This window comes from Asterias amurensis, chromosome 2, assembly GCF_032118995.1.
Source record: "Asterias amurensis chromosome 2, ASM3211899v1".
Classification (NCBI taxonomy): Eukaryota; Metazoa; Echinodermata; class Asteroidea; order Forcipulatida; family Asteriidae; genus Asterias; species Asterias amurensis.
In genome coordinates, this window is record NC_092649.1 from 26,614,686 (window position 1) to 26,641,100 (window position 26,415).

Consider the following 26,415-nt stretch of genomic DNA (forward strand, 5'->3'; position numbering starts at 1 on the left):
ACACAGCCTAACTTGCAAATGGCTTTATTCCAAACTAACATGTACATACTCATTTTGAAATGCTACCATTTGTTACAAAAATGTGTTTCAATTGAAAGGATTAATGTTTATACTCAGGCCTGGAATTACACGCAGTCCACAAAGGCCATGACCTCCGTTGCCCCTGGTCTTGGCCTTGGTGCCCTTAGAAAGTCTTCCATTTGACTTTTAAGATTTTCCAATGAGTACCCTTTGCAAAATGATAATCGCCTTGCCCTTTCAACAAGTAAAACAAAATATGAAATTCCAGGCCTGTATACCTGCCACTGTTCAATTTTTATTCAAACCAACACATCATTTTTGTTCACATGCTATTTTAACTCATTGTTCTGCTTTCATCACGCAATCATTTGTTTCGTTTACTTCCCACAGGGTTCTCTTCGCTTGCCGGGGGATTCTCAGTGCATGCTGTTTCCGTGGCAACGTTCAAAACAATCATCAGGCATTAATGCCATGCTATGGCACGGAACCTAGGCACGCTAGAACTGACTTTATCTCGGGCTGCACTAGTCATCACATATAATTACTGGAATAGTATTATTTTTGTGACGGGAGACTGTTATATTAGGGTTTCATGGCCGAGTGGTTAAGAGCATCGAATTCAAGTTCTGGTGGTTAAGTCAACTGGATGTGGGTTCGAATCCCAGTCGTGACACTTGTGTCCTTGAGCAAGATAGGTAATAATTGCTTCTCTTCACCCAGGGGTATAAATGGGTACCTGCGAGGGTAGAGGTTTATATTGTGTATGAAAAAGCCTTTGGAGCACTAACGATTACCCAGGTTGTATACTACCCAGGGAGCTTAAAAAGATTAAAGGGATGTTGTTGGCCCAATGACCAGGGCACTAGTGTAAGGCGCATTGAGATGGTTATTTTTAAATGCACTACATGTATATAAGAATTTGTTATTATTACAATATGGCACCGTGTGCTTAAATGCGTCTACAGTAACAAGTTTAACTTGCCACAGGCAGTGCTTTCTAATTCTTTAGGAAAGCACTTGACACCATTCCAGAGCCAACGTGGCTTGAATCATACATTGCTGACGCATACTCATTTATTACTATTAGCGTTTATTATTTAACTCTTTCCTGCGCTGACCGGCCGGTGTGTCTCAACATAAATGCCTAAAATAACAAACCTGTGAAATATTGGGCTCAATTGGTCATCGAAGTTGCAAGATAAAAATAAGGGAAAAATGCTGTTGTCTCACAAGTTGTGTGTTTTCAGATGCCTTGAATTTGAGACCTCAGCTGAGGTCTCAAATTCAATTCAAATATTTTAGTGAGAAATTACTTCTATCTCAAAAACTATGTTACCTCCGAGGGAGCCGTTTCTCACAATGTTTTATACTATCAACGTCTCTCCATTACTCATTACCATGTAAGTTTTTATGCTAACAATTATTTTTTAGTAATTACCAATAGTGTCCACTGCCTTTAAAATCAAAGTATACCTTGCAGGCCTCGAGTTGGGGGGGGGGGGATTATCCAAAAGACTGAAGGTCTTGTAGCTTACTAAAGTTGAAAAAGGGTTTTCTTTGAATTTTAAGATATCTCAATTGAGACAAAAAATACTTTTTGAAATTTGGAACAAATTTGTTTCCCTGTGACGTTGATTGTTGACGTTAATCTTAAAATTGTGTCACATAATATACTCTTCCAGAAAATGTTCGACTTAATAATCGCCAAAATGCTAATACTTGATGTGTTGTCCAATTGAAGGCAAAATACAAGACCGAATCTGAAATGAAATTGTAACTTGTAATGCAATGCATGTAAAATGCCTGGAAAGGGCAAGACACAGTGACATCTCCATTAGAAACATTGGAATATCCATGTGTGAATGTGTCTGTGACATGAAACGCCAGACGCGCCACTGGATGTGTAATTCCATATTTGGATGTCTACTGAAGAGAAAACACACGAAAACACACATAATTACAATGAATGAAGCAACTTGTACATGTTGAGCCCTTCATAACACAAGCTACCTGTGAGTTTCACACGTGAAAGAGCCGTCACTGCCCCTGAGCATTGTTAGTAAAGAGCTAAAATCACATAGATTGTTGAATCACGTCCCCCCCGCCAGGCATAAATGTTTTCCGATTCGAGGCACAATTTTGTTGGCAAGTTCAAAGATTGACAGCCTTTTGCACACAAGATGTTCAATCGCGTGAGAATTCCACGCCGCAAGAAAAATTTGCAAATAAAGCTGCTTTTGCACTCTGATTTTTGTTGGGATGTTTGACGGGGGCGCTCCGGCAAGATGAGCAGATCAAAAACCTGAAAAAATTTGAAAATTGATGCTGCCTCTTCCACACTCATAAATGGCATGGTGGTTTGACTGGCAACCTTATTCTGGTAAGCAAAATTAATTTGGGCTCGGTTTGAACCTTGAGACAGGCCCAATTTTAGAAAGCCTGTTTGCACAAAAACTTGCTAAGCACAGAAAAATCATGCTCAACAGAAACAGGTTCCAGCCAAAATGTCTAGTTTTGATTGAGTGTACTTGCTAAGCAAAGAAATTGGCTGAGCATATTTACTGTTTCTGCTTTTGAAACTGGGCCCAGTTGGAAGTGTCCGCAAGTCAAAAAGTACAAGCAGCAAACAGAAATGGCATCACTCGTTGAGTTAACTTTCATGGTAAATGTATAAGGGTTACAGAAAGAACCTGAAGTCTTAAAATCTATTGATTGATTGAGATTCTTAAAAGTATGAAACAATACTTTGGTTTTATTAGTATTATTAGTGTTTGTGTGTAAAAACATTTGGAAAATGTTGAATAGGAATTGTTTTTTTTACTGTGCAATAGGGAATGCAAATTGAATACTAAAGAATTTCTTGCTTTTTTATGTGCGAAAGAGGCGTCAAGTCAAAGAGCAACTGGTCCTTTCTCATTCTTTAATTTGTTTTTATTAGTCTAACCGTTTGCATTTTGGGGGTATCCTGTGAAAACATGATTTGTATGAAATGGAACACTTGTATTTTGACACATGATACGGCTCGCTGACCATACTGAAAGCAAGCTAAGTTGATGTCACAACTGGGCCCAGTTTAATAGGGCTGCTTAAGCACGAACGGAATCTAAGTAAAAAACAATTATGCTCTTTGGTAAGACATTGCTCTAGAATTGGAAAGGTCGTTGGTTCAAATCCCACCCGAGTAATGTGCCAGTGATTTTGTTCACACATTTTGGGAAAGTACAGAGTGTACAGTGCCATGCTAACACACATAGGTGTGTAGGGGCAAGTTGGTAAGACACTGCTCTAGAATTGCAAAGGTTGTATGTTCAAACCCCACCCGAGTAATATGCCTGTGATTTTGTTCACAGAGCTTGGGAAAGTACTGAGCATACAGTGCTATGCTAACACACATAGGTGTATTTATAAGGGTAAGTTGGTAAGACACTGCTCTAGAATTGCAAAGGTGGAGGGCTCGAATCCCACCCGAGTAATACATGTATGCCTGTGATTTTGTTCACAGAGCTTGGGAAAGTACTGAGTATACAGTGCTAACACACATTGGTGTATATTGGTAAAACCAAAATTAATAAAATCATGCTTACCAGAATAAGGTTACCAGGTACTCTACAATGTCACATGTTACATTTGTTTTACTGGTATCCAGCACATTTCTGCTTAGCAGACAATTGTTAAGGAAAGTATTCTGCTCAAGCAGCACTATTAAATTGTAATTGAAATGTATAAAGTGTGTGATGGTTTACACCAATCTGTATATTACTCACTGTACAAAGGATACATTTTGATACAATGGACAAAACGTTTGCTAATGAAATAAATGAACTGTGTGTAAAATAAATCTTTGTAGTCTTTTGGTTAGTTAACCCCGGGGTCTGCTCTGAACAATTGATAATGTTTGGTAAATAATGCTTGGCGTTTTCCATGTTTGTTCCTCAAATTTCTGTTTCCTTTGTTGTTAGCGATAACAAATTTTCTCTTGTGGGCAGAAATGTTTTAAGAAACCCCCAACCAACAATTTGCATGCATCTTTTCCCCTGATTTTTAAATTTTTTGTTTTGTTTTCTTATATATAAATGAAATGGCCGCTTTCATTATGTGCTCCCGACCCCAGTTTCCCAGTCTCTCAGCCAATATGTTGATCCCATTTAATTTCCTCCCTGGCATATAAACAGAAACCATTTGCCGTCACGCATGTCGAAATCAGCCAATCTTTCAGGTCATTGCCTCACACCTTTGAACACTCAACTGGGCATTACACCTTCTATGTAGCTGGCTCTGCGTCACCAAATGCAATTTACTGTCAGGAGAAGAAACAAATAATTAGAACGGTTGACTAGTGCAAATTATGCAAGTAACGAAAAGAACTACCACCGTACATTAAGATCGGTTGCTACGCACACTAAGTGTGCAATTAAAGCAATAGCACTCTGCTCTGATGCTAAAAATAGAAGAACAGTACCTGGATCTTACAGGGCCATTTCACACGAGGCAATTTACAGGCAAGAAGAGAAGTCATTCACATTTCAATGTTCACAAATTTTTCTTGTTCTAGTTTAAAAGAAATAAAACAAATTGAAAATCATGCCTTTAACAGCATGTTAGCACATTCCTAAATATAACGACACTGTACCAAAACAGAATATTCGGGTAGTGTTGAAAAGAACGTCCCTTAAAAAAAACCCGCATTTTCTAATATCATTACCCGACTGCCACAAACCATCTTCCATCTCCTCAGACCTTGTTGAATCCAATCTCAGTCCAAACTCTTAAAGCTCACAAATCTCGCCCGGCGTTGATATAATGCGGCTTTCTTCACTGCAATCATTCCGCCGTGGTTGTGTATTAATTTAAAGGAACTTTACAGAAGTGGTTTTTGCTAAGGAGAACAGTTGCTGGCAGTGTTGTAAGCACTCCTTTTAATCCGCTATTATATACATAAATTGACAAACCTGTGGAAGTTTGAGATCGATCGTCCATCTGGGTCACGAGATAATAGTGAAACCGGTTACACATTTTGCATGACATCGATTGAAAAACAAATGAACAAAATGCTCACTGAGCGATAAACTCCAAATGGGAATTAGTTTTATTTATTTTTCATCAAATATGACATTTCAGATAGAAGTATTTCTACTATCATCATCCATTGGACCTTGTAAGTTTTTTTTGGTAAATCTGTGATCTTCTCAATTTTTATTTTCACCAATTCTGTAATGTTCCTTTAAATGGAATCAGGCAAGGATACAATATCAGTGAGTCACTGCCATCGTGGGTTATGGTCATTGATCGACGACACGTTCACACCTGGGCATAGACGAAGCCGAGTAAACGAAAAACATTCCATCAAAAGGAAATCAACATCGTTGCTAGATCTTCTACACACACTAAAACAAGTAAAACACAATGGAAATACAAGTGGTAACTGGTGTGATTTCCCTTCTACTTTTTGCAGGGCTCTTGTTTAGGGTAAAAATTCACAAGACTGCTTGGCTTGAGGTACATTATAGTATTTACTGGAACAGCGTTTATTTAAAAAGAACAGAATGTAATGAGAGAGAATGTTTTGGTCCACAGTTTCAAAATCCACATGTGTAAACTATTTTTTATTTCAACATACACTATGGAATATCTCATTAATTGTATTAAGAGTTAGGGCGGTTTTAAAACCCAACCCATTTTACCGGCCCTAGTTTATAATCACTGGCCATACAAAAGCTCAACAGTAAGAATATTTATAATTAATTTATTTTATTAAGTACTCATTTTAAATGTGAACATTTCACTTTACTATTCCTGTGCTTCCCTCTCCTGTGAATTCTTTTTCACAGTACTGAGTACACACACGTCACGTCGTTGTAAGGGTATATAACCAAAACTAATATTCTTTATCCCCCGATGTAAATTTAACATCTGTTACAGAGAAAATAGAATTAGCTATTGCAAACAACTTACCAACCAAAAAGGACCAATGGTATAAATGCAAAAAATAGTTTATGGCCTCACATCTTGAATTGTCAGGCCATTGACTCTTCTTTGGAGCATAAAACAGTTAATATGAAAATTTATTTATCTCATCCGGTGTTAGCCATACACAAATTTAATTCATTCCCCCCAGACCGGTAATATGTAGAGAGAGTTCATCACTGGAATGTCCAACCCTATTCAGTAAAGCCAGTGCTCCTTGAATGAATTTCCATTCATCTAATCTTACCTCACGTTGTCTGATCTGATACTCTACCACCCCTTTGGCAAGATGGAGCTCCGGTGATTCAGTCGCCACCCCCCCCCCTCCCGACTCTATGCCTTGCATCGCGGGCCGGTTGGCTCAATTAAAGCGATGAGACAAGCCGTTAATGTTCATCAGGGAACAGGGGTGTATTTTTAGTCTAGTCGCAGGAATTAGTGTGATGGTTAGTGTCAGGATTTATTGGGGGGGATGGAGTGATATGTGGGAAGGCATTGTAGGCTTTTATGCTTTGTTTTCTGAAAGGGCAAGGCCATCAAGGCATTATCTCCATGGTAAAGGGCACCCTGTGAGGAAACATTTGCAGGCGTGCATGCTTCGTTTTTGTAGGGGGAAGGGCACCAAGGCAGTAATTGTGAACTTCTACTGGAGCATTTCAAGGGCACCAAAGCAATGACCAGGGGGCAATGAGGCAATCGCCCTCGTTGCCTCCATGAAATATCAGGCCTGCATTGCTGCCATTGCCCTGGCTCCAATTTTAAAGCACTGCATTTAGAAACACAACAAGCAAAACAAAATTACCCTTGCCAGAACAAGGTTACCATCCAAAAAATATCATGCCACCTATTTAATTTGTGAATGGTATCCTACTCATATCTATTCGCTTTGAAGTACAGCAGTTATGGAAAAAGGTATCACTTTTTATTCCCCCAAAAATTGAATCTGAGAAGCTTTACTGACGGTATCGTTTCTCAGATTGTGTATTCCAATTGAAGATCCTCCTGCGTGAAAAATTTCAGAAGTAACTCAAAATCGCAACCACTTTTGTTAAATATAGGATTAAAACAATCAAACGGTTCCAAAATCAAAAGTTATAGTTTTTATATATTTTTTTATGCAAGTTCACAAATTTTTGACTCCCATAAATGGCTGGCCGCGTAAGTTTGCATATAAAAGAAAAAACATGCAATTTCGAGGCAAATTTGTGTGGGTCATTGTATTCTACTTTTAAAACATCTTTGTAACCACATGCATTTTTTAACAAACGGTTATAAACTCTTTTCAAAGACCAACTCGATCGATCCAAGGCAACGAGTTCCTTAAAGGCGGAAAGAACTCGTCAGAGGAGCTAAATTGATATTCCTCTCAAAACGTTCTAGATTGCCTTTGCTTTTAAGCTTGGGCGATATCACGATATTATCGAATATCGGGATATTAATTTGGAAACGATTTCGATATTGGATGGATTTGGTTTTAATCGAAATAGCGATATATCGCGATATATCGCGATATATCGCAATAATCGCGATAATCGCGATATATCGCAATATCGATTAAATATCGCGATGTATTTGCTAGCTGAGACATCTTGCACCCCATAGGTTTGGAGTAAAAGCAGAAGAATAGGTCATTAGAACACCTCTCTTAAGCTATGACTGTCTCTTCTACAACTTTCACTCGGAGTTTGAAGACTGATGATGTCAAATTTCATTAATCGCGATTATATCGAATATCGCGATATATTGTTGGCGATATATCGTGAATAAAATTAATCGATATCGCCCAAGCTTATTTGCTTTTAAATGTAGCAATCCAGTATTTCATCCTTGTCCTCATGAATGTTCCATCTCAAGAAACATGTTTTACAGTTTGATTCATCAGTTACAGTCTTCTAATCAAATCATGTCCACCATTTTTTCCTTATTTTGTCTTCGGTGACAGTAATGTTTGCTCCCAGAATCATGTGCTGCGTTTAACACAATCGGGTGTAGTCATGAAACTAAACAACCATTCGCATTGTTTGCTTTCCTCTTGTCTGATGTTTGCTCCCTACATTTGACAAATCAATGCGTGGGTGAAAAGCTTCTCATGCACTGAGCTGGGTCTCATGTATGGACTTTTAATCCCCTTTCACACAAGAGTAAATTAGCAAGAGTCCCTAAATTGCTAAATTGTAGCATGGTTGTAAAATTTTACCTCGTGTTTAAAGGGATGCTGCAGTGAATTAAAATAAAATAGTTAATTTTGCTGTCATTTATTTCTGATATATGTATTGAACATCAATAAAATGTGTTTTGTTTTTTCCCTGACATATCTCACTTGCGTAATTAGCGAATAAGTCATGCCCCCCCCCCTTTTGTGGATTGTTACCGCCCCCTACCATCGACGTCACGTCGGGAATTCAAACATATCGTCGGCAAAAAGAGTCTGGTTCCTAACTACACGCGCCTAGGTACCAGGCCACACAATGCACTTGTCTCTATATGCACACAGCCAGGGGACCCGACGGCTCGGGTTCCCGACATGACGTCACATGAAGTCTCCCTTTTAGGGGCGGGTTGGTTCCCCTAATCTCTTGAAAACCATTTTTAAAATACTTGCGCAAAAAAATATTTCAGGTTTAAAAAGTCATGTTTAATTGTTTAAATTAAAAAAAAAAAAAAACACTGCAGCCACCCTTTAAAGGAAGAACAGTTTTTACTGTCCAAGTTTCCTTGTAAAATATTTTTGTCAAACATTGCAACATTTTATAACCATGCTTTTAATATTAACACAAAACATAATGTCCACAGATTTACATTTAACTTAATGGTTTGAAGATAATGGTGGTAGGAAGCTTCCCTTTAAATAATCTAGCTGGGGTGCTGTAGTTTTTTTTAAATGAGGGAAATAATGTCCCTCAAGTGCCCCCTTCAAAGGTTTCCCATCGACTTTAAGATTTTCAAGTTGAAGTGCCATTTGCAAAAATGAAAATGGCCTTGCCCTCTTAAAGATGAAATTCAAGGCCTGCTTGATTGCATACTTAAATCTTGGAAGAAGCAATTCTTTCTTAAAAGGAATTCTTCCTTCATGTATAGTTTATTATATAATTTGATAACAAACTCACAATACTGAAGTATTCAAAAAAATATTTTATGAGTCAGGATAAAAAGTACATGAAATTCCTTTTCCTGTGTTGTAAAGTTTACATTAAAGTATATCAAAAGAGCACATAAAAAATACGTAAAACCACATTACGAAGTATGACCGTACCTTTCCTGTTAAAATTTTGACTGAGAATTTTAAGGTGAAGATAGCTGCTTCCAGAAAACCCCTTGATCTCATTGTGAGATTGTAAGAGAGCAAAAAAGAGCTCCAAGCATTTAGCACAGTCTTCCCATAGACGACATGCCGGCTTTATACCTGTCAAATAATTAGATTCTCTATACTCCCAACCCATCAGGGTTAAACCGACCAAGGTTTATGGATACAATCTACCCTTGGTATCGGTTCGTTCATGTATTCAACTTAATAGTAGTACATTAGCCGATGACTAAGCCCAAGTATTAGACCTCTCCAACGGCGGAGGAGGCGAGCGAGTCAAAAAAGCGGAAAGAGGAAAACAAGACAGTGTACAAACCACTGCTGGATAATATTGATTCTCTAATTACACTATATGATGTACGATTCTCTACTCCTAGTCTACTACACATGGTCGGCGGTGTGATGACGGTCGGACGGCGGACTTAAGCAGCATACGCAGTGAATTACTTCACATCATTGTGGTGTGTATCGTGTGTCAGTGTACATCGTTCGCTCAGAGCGTGCACAGTTGATATTTTTTATCTCAGCTTTATGCACAGGGGCTACTAAAAAGGATTATATATCAGTTAAGAACATCGGCCATTTGGCGGGATCTAGTGGATTTGTATCTGTGAACCTGGACATTGTTAATTCAGTCGGAGGAATGCCATGCATGGTAAGGAGTTCTTGTGGTTTTGTGTCAAGCTATAGTCCCTGTTTGGGATTGGGTATAGAGACAATCGAGTGAAAGTGTTAACGGCTCTCTTTGATTGTGTGCTAATATTTTTGGGGGGTGGGTGAGCTTTCCTGTGGTCTGTAGCGAGTTTATCAGAGTGTCCCAGATTATCAAATACAGGCATGATATTAAGTCTGTTTTTCAATATTATTTTTTGCCTTTGGAAAAATCAAATTTTTGTTATTTATACGGCCTGAAAAATCTGTTACAGTTTACACCATGTGTATGTACATGTGTTGGTCAGCCCTTGTACTTGATAAAATGTTCATTTTTCATTGGATCAAAGATGCTAGTAAATGTGTCTTGATTTCTCTCTACATTCAGAGTTAACTTGGCTGTATTCAGATGGTTGGGATTTTATATTATATGCTGGATTAATTATTGATAAGGTCTTTGATGATATTCCGGCATCGAAGTTCAACTGTAAAGGTTGAGAAACAACTGTATTCAAGTTGATTTTGTTGTTTTGACTGTTGGACTACTGTGCTTGTGAGCAAAAGTGCGTCAACCAATGGAAATGTGTGTTAGGTGCTCCAAAAATATTTGACATGCGTGGCGTTTAGACAAATATTTGGAGATAAAACATACAAATTAAAAATTTAACAGTACATTACCGGTCTGCAGCTTTTTTGTTTATGTTTTAGCTATAATTATTCATTTTTGTTTTCATACAATACACTGGTGTGCGTTAGCACTGTATACTCAGTACCCAAGTTCTGTGAAAAAACAAACGGGCATTTTACTCGGGTTGGATTTGAACCCACGACCTTTGCAATTCTACAGCAGTGTCATTGGTCCTTGCTCTATGGTAAAACCAACTAGACCACCGAGATTGCCCGGAGGCTAGAAGCAGTTCTAATACTATGTTTTAGCAGCGGGTACTGCAAACCATTTAGTAGATGTTAAATTTGCATCAGAGATGAAGAACGTTTTGGTTTTTACCCAAATACACCGATGTGTGTTAGCACTGTTTTAGCTAATTAAAAAGTATATATTAAGTAAACTGCTTCATGCAACAACTTGCTAATGACATTAGAAGATTCTGTCTCAAAGACCATGCTCAAAACATGAGGCTATGAATGATTTTTTTATTTTTTATTTTATTTATGTTATTCAGATTTGGTGCTGACCAAATTTAGTTTATTGGTTTAGTTAACTTTAGATTTTAAAACATCTCAGGACTTTCTCTTATTCTCTTTCAATTTAGCAGATAGTCTCTGCTCCTCTATAAAATACAGCAACAGCAAAAAGAAGAAGACCCCAAAAAACCGAATCAAACGTGGAATGCCTCTTTTGTACTGATGTGGGTTTTTGACTCTAATAATCAGCTAGAGTATCACTCAAAGGATATTGATTTTGATTGGCTCTATTACTCTAAAGTGTTTCCAGGCAAGGTCAAGGCTAGTTTCTGCAAAATAGGAAAACTAAAATGACTGCTCAAAATGTTTCGTCTGATATTTATTGACTCGTTCTGGTCCGGCAAGTCAATTTGTTTTATGATGTTATGTTTAATAACTATAATAATAATAAATTATGTTTATAAAGCGCCTTACATACATGACTGGTTCTCAAGGCGCTGTACAAATTAAAATAGCACCAAACGAGAGGAAGAAAAAAACAGACAGCCTAAACAGATAACAAAAAATATCTATACAAAATTGACCAGCTAATTATTAAAACAGCACACCATTTGGGAAAAGGGAAAAGCCACGTGCGGCTGAAAAGCCAAATCCATATGCAAGGCTCCGGTCCAGGTGTCAAACTGGGGTCCTCAAAGGTGAAAGGCAGGGATAGAAACCACTGAGCCAACCTGACTGCCCTGTGGTTTGTTATTTGATAAAAATGCTTCGTCCTTCGGATGGGGCGTAAAGCTGTTGGTCCTGTGTGTTGTGTAATGCATGTAAAGGAACCCAGTGCACTTACCAAAAAGAGAAGGGGTTCGCCACAGTGTTCCTGGTTTGATTGGCTGCATATTGGGCCACAGCACCTTGTAAACAATTAATGATGCTACGATGTAAAAAGTAGTACGTCTTATAATTCAAAGGTATTCCCACATACCTTGCAGGAAGAAAACTGTATGTTGAAGCGCCTTGAGTGTCACTAATGAGTGACGGATATGCGCGCTAATTAAGAAGCCACTATTTTTTTAATTATTGTTTATTATTTTGAAATTACTCAGCGAGATGAAATTAGGACCAGTTACCTTTTTCCATAAAAGTAGGTCGACCCGGTGAGATCAATTATCTTGTTTCCTGGTGAAATGGTATGGCACTCATGGGGCTCCATATACATAAGTACCAGTTGTCTTGTTTAATTAATTAGTTTTTTTTATGAGGGTTTCCCATCACAAGGCCATTAACAACCACTCAAGTCAGGACGTGTGGGGGGATTGTAGCTACAACAAAAAGGGAAGGAGAATTAAAACTCAAGAGAATAAGCGCCAATGTAATTTAAAACTGCTGATTGAGAACGATTTCCATTTTTAATAAATACCAGAGGTTGGGTAGAGTTTTGTTTTTGTCTCCCTGTGTTATTGGAGGAAGGCGGGGGAGGGGGGAGGGGCAAAGTAATAATTTTTGGGGTTTTCTTGGATGATTTTATAGATCTCATTTGAAAAAAGGTGGACTGGGGCAATTTTCATATGAGAAAAAAATGTCTTCATATTTCTCAGCTCTTGTTCCAATTTGCCAAATTGCATCGGTAATCCTTTGGACAAATATGGAGAATAAACTTTTTGTTTGCTTTTCATTTAAAAAAAATAATAACATTGGTGTTTCCCCTTTAATATCTATTATGCTTGATCATTATTCATCATGTTACAAAAGAAAGACTAACAGACAAAATCTGACAAACACAAGTATTCAGTTCAAGAATTATTCTAATAATCATAATAATTGTTGTCGGGGAGCGAGAAAACATCACAGAAGAGAGATCGTGTATGAAAAATCAATTGAATCAAGGCGTGATGCACAAGACTATTTTTTTTTCTTGTTCTTCCATCTTCCCCTTTGCCCTCCCTCCTTTCCGCTGGGATAATCAAGAGGGCTGTGTGGATATAATTCAGTGCCTTCAGCGTGTAACAATAATAACATCATATTGCTTCTTGGGTACATGGCACTGGGGTCTGTATAAACAGCTCAATACCGGCACACTTCAATATGTAGCCAGAGACCTGAGTGCAGTCTGGCTGGATGTGTTTTAAAGGGTCTGGTGATAGCCACTAATTCTGTTCATTAGAGGGTTTGTGCACAACGGGCACTTCTGAGAGCTCCCTGATTTTTTTTTTTTTTTTTCTCACTTGCAGTGTTCTCACTTGGTGTATCTCAATGCATAAAATAACAAATTTGTGAACATTTTGATGCAATCGGTCGTCAAAGTTGCAAGAGAATAATGAAAGAAAAATGCACCCTTGTTGCACAAAATTTGTGTGCTTTAAGATGTCTAATTAAAGGCTTCAGGCCTGAAGTTTTTAATATTTTGAATGAGAAATACCTCTTTTTTCTAAAAAAATAACCTACACTTGTTTAGAGGGAGCGGTTTCTTACAATGTTTTATACTATCAACAGCTCTTCATTGCTCGTACCAAGTAAGTTTCAATGCTAAAAATTATTTGGAGTAATTACCAATTCTGCTGATCAGAAACACCAGAGCTTGAGTCCTGTGCAGATGACCGCTTGACCGCTCGGCCACAAATAGCCAGTCATACTTTTCATGTACATGTACACCGGTGTGACTTCACTTTAACATATTCTTTCCTAATAGCCACTAAGACTGTTAGCTCCCCCATCCAAACACCAATGATGTATTATACATGCACCTTTAATTGTGGATTCATATACAGTCATTTAGAATGTGCAGACATTTTAAAGTACACAGGTACTTCAGGTATGAGGTAGCCAGGATGTGCCTAATGAATTACAAGAAATTTGAAATTAAAATTCTGCTTCTGTAATAACACAATTATCGTTTGAGAGCCGTATCCATTTTCAATTAAACCTACTTGGGTTACTGTACTTCTGATATTATTAGATGGTTCAGGCACTTAAAGGCAGTGGACACGATTGATCAAAATAACTATTAGCACAAAACTATACTTGGTGACGAGTAATGGGGAGAGGTTGATAGTAAAAAACATTGTGAGAAACGGCTCCCTCTGAAGTGACGTAGTTTTCGGGAAAGAAGTAATTTACCGCGAATTTTATTTTGAGACCTTAGATTTAGAATTTGAGGTCCTCAAATCAAGCATCTGTAAGCACACAATTTCGTGTGATACACTGGGTTTTTTTCTTTCACTATTATCTCGCAACTCCGAAGACTAATCGAGCTTAAATTTTCAGAGGTTTGTTATTTTATGCATATGTTGCAATACACCAATTGAGAAGACTGGATTTTGACAATTACCAATAGTGTCCAGGTCTTTAATATGTTGTTTTTTTTGCTGCTGAGAAATAGAAGTCTCAAGTAGACACAGTAGGTGTGGAAGTGAATTATTACTATGGAAATTTGTATTGTTGGAGGAACATAATGATATTTTAATAGTATTGATTTGATGATGGAAAGGAAAATAATTTGAGGCACGTGTGTTCCTATTGTTTGATGATTTGTTAACATGCTGACATAGTCTTCTTTTGCTGAAGTACAATTACCACTGTTAGGCACCCCGGACATAGATATTGACAATTAACATGGAGACTGCCAACATAGGGCTAGAAAGCTCAGTTGGTAAAGTGTTGGTGCGTTAATCCGGAGGTTTTTGGTTCGAGTCCAAGTCTAGTAAATTTTCTTTGTTCGACCCCAAATCATTTAAAATTCACCCAGTCAGTTTCCCTTGTGGTTTATAATATTTGGATCTGAACTTAAGATACATGTATACCTTCAATCCTAATATTAAATAAATGTAAATGTAGGCTACACAATTAAACTCACATTCATCTCATTTCAAAAGGTTGTCATTGTTTTGAGATGTCGCTCAAAATCCAGAGCGAATAAAATTGTGTCCATGCAAGAAAGCCACGTCCTTCGCAATTCACCTCTTAGCTGCGAGTAAGGATGATTAGCCCCCCAAATTATTATTATTATTATTAATATTTATATATCAAAAGCTGCTGTCGGCATCTAAACAATGTTTTTATTGGCAATAACTACACGAGTGATAACCAAATGTATACCTTCCTTTTTATCAATCAAGAAAAGAAGCATTCTATCAAAATTCAGTGTTTTTCTAGCTTATTGACAACACAACACTTCTACCACATCTAAAATGTAGGGCTCTGTTCACAGCATCGAGGTTAACATCAATGTAGGTCAGCCATTGTTGACGGTCAGTCCTAGTTTGACAAAGGCTAATTTGTGGCTCAAATTTGTCACGGTGTATTTGGTCCATTGTTACAAGGAGAATGGAGGCTGTTTCAATTTTCACCGATGTCAGTTTGATTAAATTGGAAAACTATCAATCCAGTTAATTGAGCTGCTGACTTTGGAGCGTTTCTCCAATTTCAAGGATTGTTGAACTCTTTATTTATCAACAGAATGTGTGTAGTTTGGGCGGGGTTTGAGTCGGTACTCTTCTTCTCCCATGATTCTGTTGATTTGTGATTTTGATCTACGCTAATGGTGATAAATCTGCTGATAATCACCAGGCTCTTATGGACTGAGCAAATATCCTCACGTCAAAAGCAGGAAAACAACTCAAATAAAGACTTTGTTTTGATTTTGAATTAAAAAATGTTTATAATTTATTTACAATATCAAATTGATCTTGAAAATACAAAGTACCCCCTTAGCAATTGGTTCTACAATAGATGTACAATTTCATATTTTTTTGTTTTAAATCTACAGAATAATTTTTTTTTTTTTAACCTTGGAAACAAAACCCTAATTGGCAATCACGGCTGACTGTTTGACAATTGGATATTTTTCATGATTGCTTGAACCCAGTTGGGTACAATTCTTAATTCTCATAACCATTTAACTATGAGCATTTTGAGTGTCACAGAAATACACAGTAGGGGTTTTAAAACCAAAGATAAACCTCAAGTAGAAAACATTCCAAGGGGCCTCATTTCCATTCAGTGCATGCTCAGGTCAAATTTCCTACAAAATTGTGTCCAGAATGCCCCACAGGTTTAAAAAAAAAACATTGGGAGAACCCAAGTACAAGTGTCTCTGATGAGGTTAATATGAATAACGAATTGATAAGGCCGAGCTGACAAAGTGAAACATTATCCGTTATTGACACATTGCCTCCATGAAAGAGAAATTTCAATTTGGTCGGGGCGTGTACTTGCCCATAGCTATACACGCTTAGAGAATAAAAGCAAGACCTTTGGCTCTTCGGTTTGAGATATCTCTGTCTGTAGCTTAGTGGTCGCCACTAAAACTATCGCAGATGGTCGGCACTCCTATTAGGATCATTGGAGATTGTGATTAATACTAAACCATCCAACGTGAAAATGAGGACCTGAATTGTGGTATTTAAAGGCACAGGGGTGGATTTCACAAAGAGTTAGTACTAGTCTTATCTTGAGTTAGGACCAGTTACTCGTCCTAACTTAGGACTATCCATGCAATTTGTATATCGACCCCTGGACACATTTGGTAGCTGTCAAAGACCAGTCTTCTCACTTGGTGTGTCCCAACATATGCATAAAATAACAAACCTGTGAAAATTTGGGCGCATTGGTCATCGAAGTTGCGAGAGAATAATGGAAGAAAAAACACCCTTGTTGCATTACTTAGTGTGCTTTCAGATGCATAATAAAATGCTTCAGCTGAAACTGTTTTATTATTTGAGTGAGAAATTAGCTCTTACTCAAACACTTTGTTACTTCAGTGGGAGCTGTTTCTTACAATGTTTTATACTATGAACAGCTCTCCATTGCTCGTTACCAATTAAGTTATCAATAGTGTCCAGTGCCTTTAAGTCCGTTATGAGTGAACAGTCACGACTCTGATTCAGCGCGCGAATGTATGCATCAGAAATCAGGGCAGGTTGCGGGGTGCAATCCAAACCGCCTTTTGTTCACGGGGCTAGAAATCTTAGCCAGAAACGCCTTGTTGTATAATGTTTGGGCGAGGTTCGTTTTACATCTCGCCACATCACACAATGTCATGCTGTCATTATGGGGATCGTGTGCTTGTTGTCAGATCAGGACGGTCTCTCTGTGTGTAAAGTACAGTTCTGTGATTGCTATGTCCTGATAGACATGGGTGAATGTGAGATTTTGCAGAGAGTGTTGGTGGGAAGAACAGGTGAAGAAACCAGGGCCCATTTTAATAGAGCTGCTTGGGCAAAAAAATGAGCGAATGAGAGAAATGAGCGAATGCCAGTCACAAATTGTACATGTGACATGATATTTTGGCTGGAAACTCTTTTTTGGTAAGCATCAGTATTTTGTGCTTAGATTCTTCTTGTGCTGAAGAAGCTTTAATAAAAACGAGCACAGGGTTCCCGCTGGGAAAAAAAAAAAAAAAAAATGGTATGGACACAAAATGGATTCAGGAATGCTTCAGGGGACATTTATTCAGAATAATCTATCTCAAAAAAGGGGGGAAAAAAGAAAAGAAAAAGGATTTTGTATTTTTGAATGTTGAATGTCTTTATAATAATCTATACGATGCCTCAAATGAACCAGATATTTTTTTAGTTTCGTCAGGAATGATGAAAATATTGCCAGCTTGGCCAGTTTGGTATTTTGTTTTCTTCTTTTTCGTATGTTAATTATAAATATTATCTGTATTTTTTTTTATATCAATATAAACCACAAGGGAAACTGACTGGGTAAAAAAAATTTTGAAATGGTTTTGGGGTTGAACAAAGAATTGACTAGAGTGGGATTCGAACCAACGACCTCCGGATTAAGCGCCTGTATTTTTTTTTTAACAAAAAACAAATTTCGATGTTCAGTTATTTCTTTTCATTAGTGAAATATAGCTTTTTAAAAAGGCCAGTCAAACTTGTGTAGGCACTATGTAGATCGGCCCTTGTACTCGAGAAGATTTTCTCCTTTTTTGAAGTGTCAAATACTAGGCCCAGTGTAAATGCACTGCACTGTGCAATCTATAGCCATTAAATTAAAAATCATTCTGTCAGAAATTACTCATATTGTGTTAATGATTGATAATCGTGATGTGAATTTATTATGTTCCGTTTCAAGCCAAGTCCAGGCCTTGAATTTTGTTCTTGAAGCGGCACAGCAATTACCTGTGGTAAAGGCCACTTCTATGAGGAAAATTTAAATATTTGAACTTTGAAAAGGGCACCAAGGCAATTGCTGTGGGTGCTATGGGTTATTTCAAGACTTGCATATAGGTCCCTTGAAGCGCCTGACCTTATTATCTCTGTTCATCAGGTCTGAAGCATTTTTGAAATTATCTCAACTACATTGTCATTTGTCATTACAGACTTTTACGGATTATAATGGCCTTGAAAACTACTCTGATTCTACATGAGATTGTTGAAGAAAAAAATTTATCGGCATCATTATAAAAGTAATTTTTGCGCACGTCCCATAAAGCTGATCAAGCCGCCTACACAAAAAATGATAGAAAAAAAGAAGAAGTTAATTCTAATTTGTAAGTTTCTTTTAGCTGTTCAATCTGTAACATGAATACATGTAACTATTTGCAACGAGGTAAACAAAACCTTTCAGTGTTCGGTCATGTTCCTTCAGTTTCAACATCAAGGGGATGTTGATCTATAAAATAATGCCTTTCCCTTGAGGCTTGTGTGTGTTAAAAGCCGTAAGTAACACGATTAAAGTGCCCCATGAAGTGCCTTGCTGAAAAGCTTCGAGAAAAGCTGGAGAAGTTTACTTTTGGTCATGTATTTGTTATGCACCTGGGGAGGATCAGGTGGGTGGCACATTTTAAAGGGTCAACACTCCCTTCGGATTGGGCGCTACGGGCTGCTGAATCCTTGCACAACACGCAGCATAACTTGTCGGCCATTTTGAAAGTCAAAATTGTGCACAAAGGAATTGACTCCCAAAATGATGGAATGTTAGATGAGCATTCTTGGGTGATGTGTTCTGGGCTGTGTAGGGTCTTTATGAAAAGGTTTGTTATGAAATTAGTGTGGTTGGAAAGAGCTTTTAAAAGTAGACTGATGATTTGCAGAAATATCCTTTGAAATTTTGTGGCTTTCTTGTTAGCTTGTAAACAAATGGACTCGTCATTTTGTTTCACAATAAATGCTTTTGATGGCCCCAAAGTGTCCAAATCCGAAGGCACCGTGTCCCCTTATTAAATGATAGAAGTAATGTTGACAGGTTGTTGGATGGTGTCTGGGATTGGAAGATAAAACTGTAAATAAGAGAGGGCTGCTGCTGAACGGTCTCGATCATTGTAAGAAACTATCTCAGTGTGAATTTATCAAGAGGACCCCCGTTTCCTTTGGGTCGGACATGAATGCTAAAGGCTATTAAAGAGGGCATTTGCCGATGGAGACGTATACACCCATTAGTCAGGTGACTGTGCAGCAAGGCCTAAGAAATAGGACTGCCATGCTGCATCATCCTCAAATGTTACGTGAATATGAGGATGGACAGATCTAGAGCTTTACACTTGAAGCCGTCGAATCGTTGCCTTTAACTCCAACAAAAGCCAGCATTTCTTGCTCAGCCATTAAATGCTCCGACACAATGCGCTGAATTCTTCTGCCCCAATTTATCTTGTCGGAAAAGATGAACGCTGAAATTTATTGTTTAAGTTTGCCATGAGGCTCATATCATCCCTTAAAGGCACTGGACACTATTGGCAAGTATACCCAAAGTTATTATTCACATAAAAACTTCAAACTGAGCAATGGAGAGCTGTTGGTAGTATAAAACATTGTGAGAAATTGCTCCCTCTATATAGTAGAGTAGTTTGTGAGAAAGAGGTAATTCCATTCTCAAACATTAAAACACTTCAGGCCTAAAGCCTTTTATTTGGCAGCTGAAAGTACAACATTTTGTGCAACAAGAATGTTTTTTCTTTCATTATTCTCTTGTGACTTTGATGACCAATTGAGTCCAAATTGTTGCAGATTACACAGAGTGAGAATATAGGTTTTTGACAAATACCAAAGGTGTCCAGTGCCTTTAAGATTTATATCTAGACTCTGATAAGATGCCAAGACATTTCTTGCTCAGCCATGAAATGCTCAGACACACAGTGCCCTGATTTCTTCTGCGCCAATTTATCCTGTTGGGAAAGTATGAAAAGCCATTCACTGAAAATGCGTCTTTCAATTTGCCATAAAGCTCATTCCTTTAGATTTATATCTAGACTATGATAAGATGCCCGGACATTTCTCGCTTAGCCATGAACGTCTCCCACACAATGCCCTGAATTCTTCTGTGTCAAATTATCTTGTAAACAAATTTGAACGATGAAATTGAGTCTTTTAGTTTGACGTGAAGCTCATCTCTTTAGATTTATATCTAGACTCTGATAAGATGCCAAGATATTTCTTGTTCAGCCATGAAATGCTCTGACACGATGTGCTGAATTCTTCCGAACCAATTTATCTCGTCAGAAAATTCACATGATGAAACTGAGTCTCTTAGTTTGCCATGAAGCGCATCCCTTGAGATTTATATCTAGACTCTGATAAGATATTTCTTGCTCGGCCATGAACGTCTCCGACACAATGCCCTGAATTCTTCTGCGCCAGTTTATCTCAACAGAAAAGTCTATTGCTAAAATTCCTTTAGTCCTAAAGTCCTTAAGTAGATTTATATCTTGACTCTGATAAGATGCCAGATCCGTTTATTGGGGTATGAACTAAAATCCAGATCAAGTACGTCAGAGAAGCGGGGCGTTTGTTCTAGTTCTTGTGGGGTTATTTAGTCACATAGCCCATGAAGGAAGGCTTCCTCCATGCATAGTCCAAGAATAACAAAACTGGTTATACGCTGGCGATTCTAACACATTGGTGTATGGGTAAGACACTAATAATGTTCTTTGTCGCCGATGGTCTTATATACAGCGCACGTATCTACCAACAATGTACTCAAAGCAATTTAATACACTGAAATATTTTAAGACAGTTTCTGTTTGTTATTGGGGTTTTTTAAGGCCAATTAATGTAACACCTTGTAAGGTTTTACAAGATACTGCAATGGTAGCATTTTATTCATGGGTAGATGGGGACTCTTTAGTTAGGAGGCTGAGGGGTTGACCCCATCCACATTAATAAATAAATAATACAACAACCAAAGAAACATGAAATTATACCAGACCAAGAGAGACTTGCCAAGACGAAAAACTGTTCAAATTTAACGTGGCTTTGGTTTTAATAAACCTCTTTTTTTTCTTTGCCTCTAACTCATGTTTATTTGTGTTCAATGTGTTTAAAAGTTTTTTATTATGGTAAAGTTGTATAGTTTTAGGGGAAAAAACAAAGATGAATTATATTCATTTTGGTTTTTACCCAAAAATGAATTATATTTGTCATTTGAATTTAACATCTTTTAAATCGTTGTGGTACCCGCTGCTAAAATTTATAGGATTCAAACTGCCTCTAGCTTCCGGGCAATCTCGGTAGTCTAGTTGGTAAGACACTGCTCTAGAATTGCATAGGTTGTGGGTTCGAATCCCACTTAAGTAATGTGCCTGTGGTTTTGTTTTCAAAGAACTTGGGAAAGTACTATACAGTGCTAATACACAACAGTGTCTGAGGATAAAACCAACATAAATGATATTTATCCCCATTGCACATTTAACATCATTCTATAAAAACATGAATTATGATGATTTAAGTAAAAAGGGCAGACAAAAGAGACATTTGAAAGAACTGTAAGCTTATCCGCAAGGTATAAGGAACGTATCTTTTCATCGCCTGTTTGCTGAGGAACACCTACACACAAGCATTTAAATGGCTTGATGGTATTGCAAATGAAGAGTTTTTTTGAGCAAAGTATGATTGATATTCTAGGCCAGTAGGCCTGACTTCCCGTCTTCAGTTCTGCTGACGGCAAGTAAAGTGGAAACAGTCTATGATTTTATAACTGGTGGTAAATGAATTGGATTGATTGCGCAGGCGATTCAACGGCTCACATATTCGTTAAGCCTTCACCTCATTGGCGTAGAGGAGTTTAAAGGGAAGGTGTACGTTTGTTCACTTCTAAAATTAATGGCGATAACAACTCACGTGGTTACAAGTACAGCAGTTTTCAAAAGCAATTTGAGAAACATTTTACTCCGAAGTATAGTGGTCATAGAAAAAGATAGCAGTTTTTATCCTCCAAATGTTTGACTTTGAGAAACATGACTGTCGGAAACGTCTTTCAGATTGTGTATTCAAATGCTTACTTTGCAAGCGCAGAATATCTGCGCTATCTGTCTGATGATTGAACAAGAATGCCCAGTAACGTGGAGTGCGAACACTGTCAAGAACAAAATTCCCTGCTACCTATGAATGTGCTTAACGTGAGCACAAAATTCCCAGCTTCTGTAAGTGCTGATTCTTTGCTTTGTGAAAGTGGGTCCAGATCAAAATTACATCAATGCATACAACACAGCCCAAAAATACAAAAAAAAAATACCAACTTTGTAATAATAGAGTATGCAATTACGCAAACAATTTGTTTAAAGGATCAGAAATTCTTAACCCAAAAGGGGGAACAAAATGCTGAAGCTCAGTAAAGTAAAGAATGAAAAGATAGAAAAGACCAGCTATTTCCCTTTTGTGTTTGGACTACAGCGACCCAGAAATGTTAGTTGTTTACTCCCCTTCAATGCCTGCTGTCTTTTGCGTTTTGAACCAAAAATGCTCAGCTTTGTGAAGTTTTTGAAATTCTGTATTTTAAGAAAATAATAAATTCTACTCTCACCCAAGGAAAAGTATCTTGCTGATTTGAGTTACCCCAGTACCCACCCCCACCCCCCAAAGTCAATAGTCTTTTTTATAGTGATAATGCCCTCTCGTGATGTTGTACATTGGTGACACTTCTTTACTACATTTGCGCAATAATGATAACAACACTTTTTGATTAAATAAAATAGATCATACATCTACAACTACAACCTTGGCACTGAAATAATTAAAATTGAAACATACTTCATACTGTTAACAGCTATCAAAAGCAAAACTCTTTTTTTAATTTTTTTTATTTTTTAAAACTACTACAATTTTGTCATACTACTTGTATGTATACAGGATTTTTTTTAAATGCATTGGGTTTCTCCAACCGATGTGCACATTCATAAATGTTTGACGACCCAGTGACCAATTGTTCTAAATTGTTTGGACTTTGGGTTTTTAAGTGATGTTCCTATCATTCATGAAAGGAAATTGAAGATTTCTCCCTCCTGTCAAAACACCTGGGCCCAATTTCACCGACACATGACTTAGATGGTTCTACCATGTACATACTTATTTTGATCAGTCTATTTATTGACTTTTCTACATTCAGAATTTAGCTGAAGTGTTTTGCTTAAATTGGTGATTTTGATCAGTCAGTTTAGTGACATTGATGTGATTCTTGTTTGCAAGATGATGGCAGTGTGATTCATTGATCCCTGAATGTGTGTTGATCATTGGTACTTTTATGCCAGTGATTGCTTGCACACCGCTCGGTACCCCTGCAAATCACATGACACATCACGCCAGCCTGAAGCCCACAGCTGACCACAATTCCCAGCAGTTCCTTCATTGGGCTGCCCATCTACCCAATTCCTGAAGTCAACATCAGTTGCTCCATCCTTGCACTCCCAGGTGCCTTTAAAGATAAGGATAGACAACAAAGTGGACTCAATGTAACTTTGTTCATCTTGTGCTCTTCATTTAGTCATTACATGGTATTACCGCAAACCTTTCTATATAGTATTTCCACCATGCAATGTTTCAAATACTACTCATCTTGTTATTGTTTAATAAATTGAGATTTGTAATCTGCTTTGATTGCACAACAATCCAACACATTTCAACACAATTGGTGGATTGCCATAGCGTCACACAAAAACTCTTAGAATAGCCAACGCTCACCATCTTTGAGATACAACAACAAAGTTTAAATAGTCAAACTAAATTGGAAAGCTGTTGCAAAGCAAATGGGCCTATCATGGTATAAATGTAAAAAAAATAGTCATTGACCTGATGTTTTGACCCAACCCGATGGGAGACATTAAGACATTCAGAGAGGATTGTGGGATATGTTTGTCATGTTAAATCCAGCGATTGAGTTTGTCAGGTTTTTTTTATGGATTAATTGTTTTTCCGAAACTGTGCATTCTACACGGTAAGCCAAGATCAAGCACGATCAGGGTTGTTGAATACACACCGTTGTTGAATAATGTAAAGTTAAAAACAAATTGGGAAAATGAAGCATAAATTGTACCTAGACATTGAACTCTCGTTATGGGAGTAATGCCTTGCCTATCACCATTATCTGATGTCCAGACACTTGTGACTTCATTGATTGCTAATACTTAAAGGCAGTGGACACTATTGGTAATTACTCAAAATAATTATAAGCATAAAAACTTACTTAGTAACGAGTATTGGGGAGAGGTTGATAGTATAAAACATTGTGAGAAACGGCTCCCTCTGAAGTGACGTACTTTTCAAGAAAGAAGTAATTTGCCAGGAATTTGATTTTGAGACCTCGGAATTAGATTTTAAGGTCTTGAAAACAAGCATCTGAAAGCACACAACTTTGTGTGACAAGGGTGTTTTTTCTTTCATTAATATCTCCATATCCAACCTCAACGACCAATTGAGTTCAAATTTTAGAGTTTGGTTATTTTGTTCGTATGTTGGGCTACACCAAGTGAGAAGAGTGGTCTTTGACAATTACCAATAGTGTCTAGTGTCTTTGACAATTACCAATAGTTTCTAGTGTCTTTAAATCAAATGTTTGGCACTCACCTTCTTCTTGAATATCATTGCAGTCAATCCAAACAATATCACCTGTGAGGGTCCTGAGATGTGACTGCTCCTCCCAAGAATTTGGAGTGGCCATCACGCCCCCGATCTCAATGCATTTATCTTTTGCATTAGCCCATGTACCACCTTCAATAGCCTTGTAGCAATGATTTTTCAACTTGCTCCATCCTGCGGGACAAGTTTCTTTTGCAACTGTACGGAAACATCTCCCGTTAGCTTTGTTCAAGTGTTGACTTAGTGCAAAGAAAAGTAAAATGCTGACCTTCAGCGCACGGAGCAATGCCATTATTGTAACTTTTTTTAAAGTGTTTTTATATTCAAAATTGTGTTTAAATTTACACCAATATTTTTTCAGGAGCAAATAAAAACCTGTCGTCTCAAAACGAACCTGAAGCGCAATCTGTCAGTGATTTATTTTTTTACCAGTCTACCCCCACATCAGATTTGTAATTATCAACTTTGGCTTTTGGTAATTGGTGAAAGAAGATAGCGTTTCATTAATTATGCAGGTGGCTTTAGAATTAAAAGGATTTTTTACAAAGTAATACACGACCTTTGTGGTTTACTATTGTTGCCGTTTATTGATTATGAGCGCGTGTTACCCTGGCTCATGCAGGATCGTGTGCCGTTGCTTGCTTCCGTTAACGGAAGGTTTGTCTCTCACAAGAAATTCAGTAAAAGATACGAGTTTTGCATTGGTCACGTAAGCAATATTGAATTCTGAATTGCCCCTCAGTAGAGCTGTAAACTTAGTCGCAATCCTGTTGCAATATAAAGAAAAAACATATCTAAAAACTAAAGTTCGCTAATCAGTTATTTCAACCCCCCAAAATTTAAATGTTTAAACACGACAATTATGAATTCTGAATTGCCCCCTAATTTAGAGACGTAATTTTAGTCACAATCCCATAGCGATGTAAAGAAAAGTCGTGATCACCTGCACTGCATATAGATAACCTCGCTGTAGCATTTACTAGTGTCATCTCAGACAAACATCCACTGTATCTGTCCAATCAATGGATGCAATATGGATTTGTAGCCGTGTCATGCTGCGGTGAACATCCATCGACTTGAAATTACATTAGGATTTGTAACCACAGTTCCAGTCGGGGGGCACGGCTTCCAATGAAATTAGATATGATAATTTTAGTTTGAAATGCTGTTGGAGAGATACGCCTTTGGGATGTATTTTTTTATTTCTTTTTTTTTGGCGTTGGGGAGGAGGGGGATGTTTAAGTTTGTACCAGACATGATGTGAGTAATATGTTGGGGGTAGAAAGTTACTTCAAGCATGGATGAGATTTCTCTATTTTTAGCAGAAGGATTTTTTGTTTTCCTCCCTACGCCCCCCCCCCCCCCCCAGAAAAAAATTATAACAATAATAACTTTTTTACATTTTTTATTTTGAAGATCAAATTCATAAGAACATAAAGTAAAGATAAAAACCATATAGAACACCTTAGATTGCAGAGTAGGGCTTTTATAACCAATGATGTATGTAAGCAGGCTTCGCATTAGCAAGCTTCTAGTATTTGTGTC

The 26,415-nt window shown here is 37.6% G+C and overlaps 1 protein-coding gene across 4 annotated transcripts in view; it reads left to right on the top strand.

Moving 5' to 3' along the window:
* Positions 1 to 26,415, top strand: part of LOC139954456 (synapsin-3-like) — a 288,306-nt gene that overhangs the window by 24,925 nt on the left and 236,966 nt on the right. Inside the window, exon 13 of one of the 4 annotated variants that reach the window (XM_071954260.1) lies at positions 412 to 3,810. The exons of 1 other annotated variant lie outside the window; for it this stretch is intronic. The gene's annotated coding sequence lies outside the window, so the exon portion shown is untranslated. Of the gene's footprint in view, positions 1 to 411; positions 3,811 to 9,804; positions 9,945 to 26,415 lie in introns of those variants that run through there. 2 more of the 4 variants (XM_071954258.1, XM_071954261.1) reach the window with 2 other exon arrangements.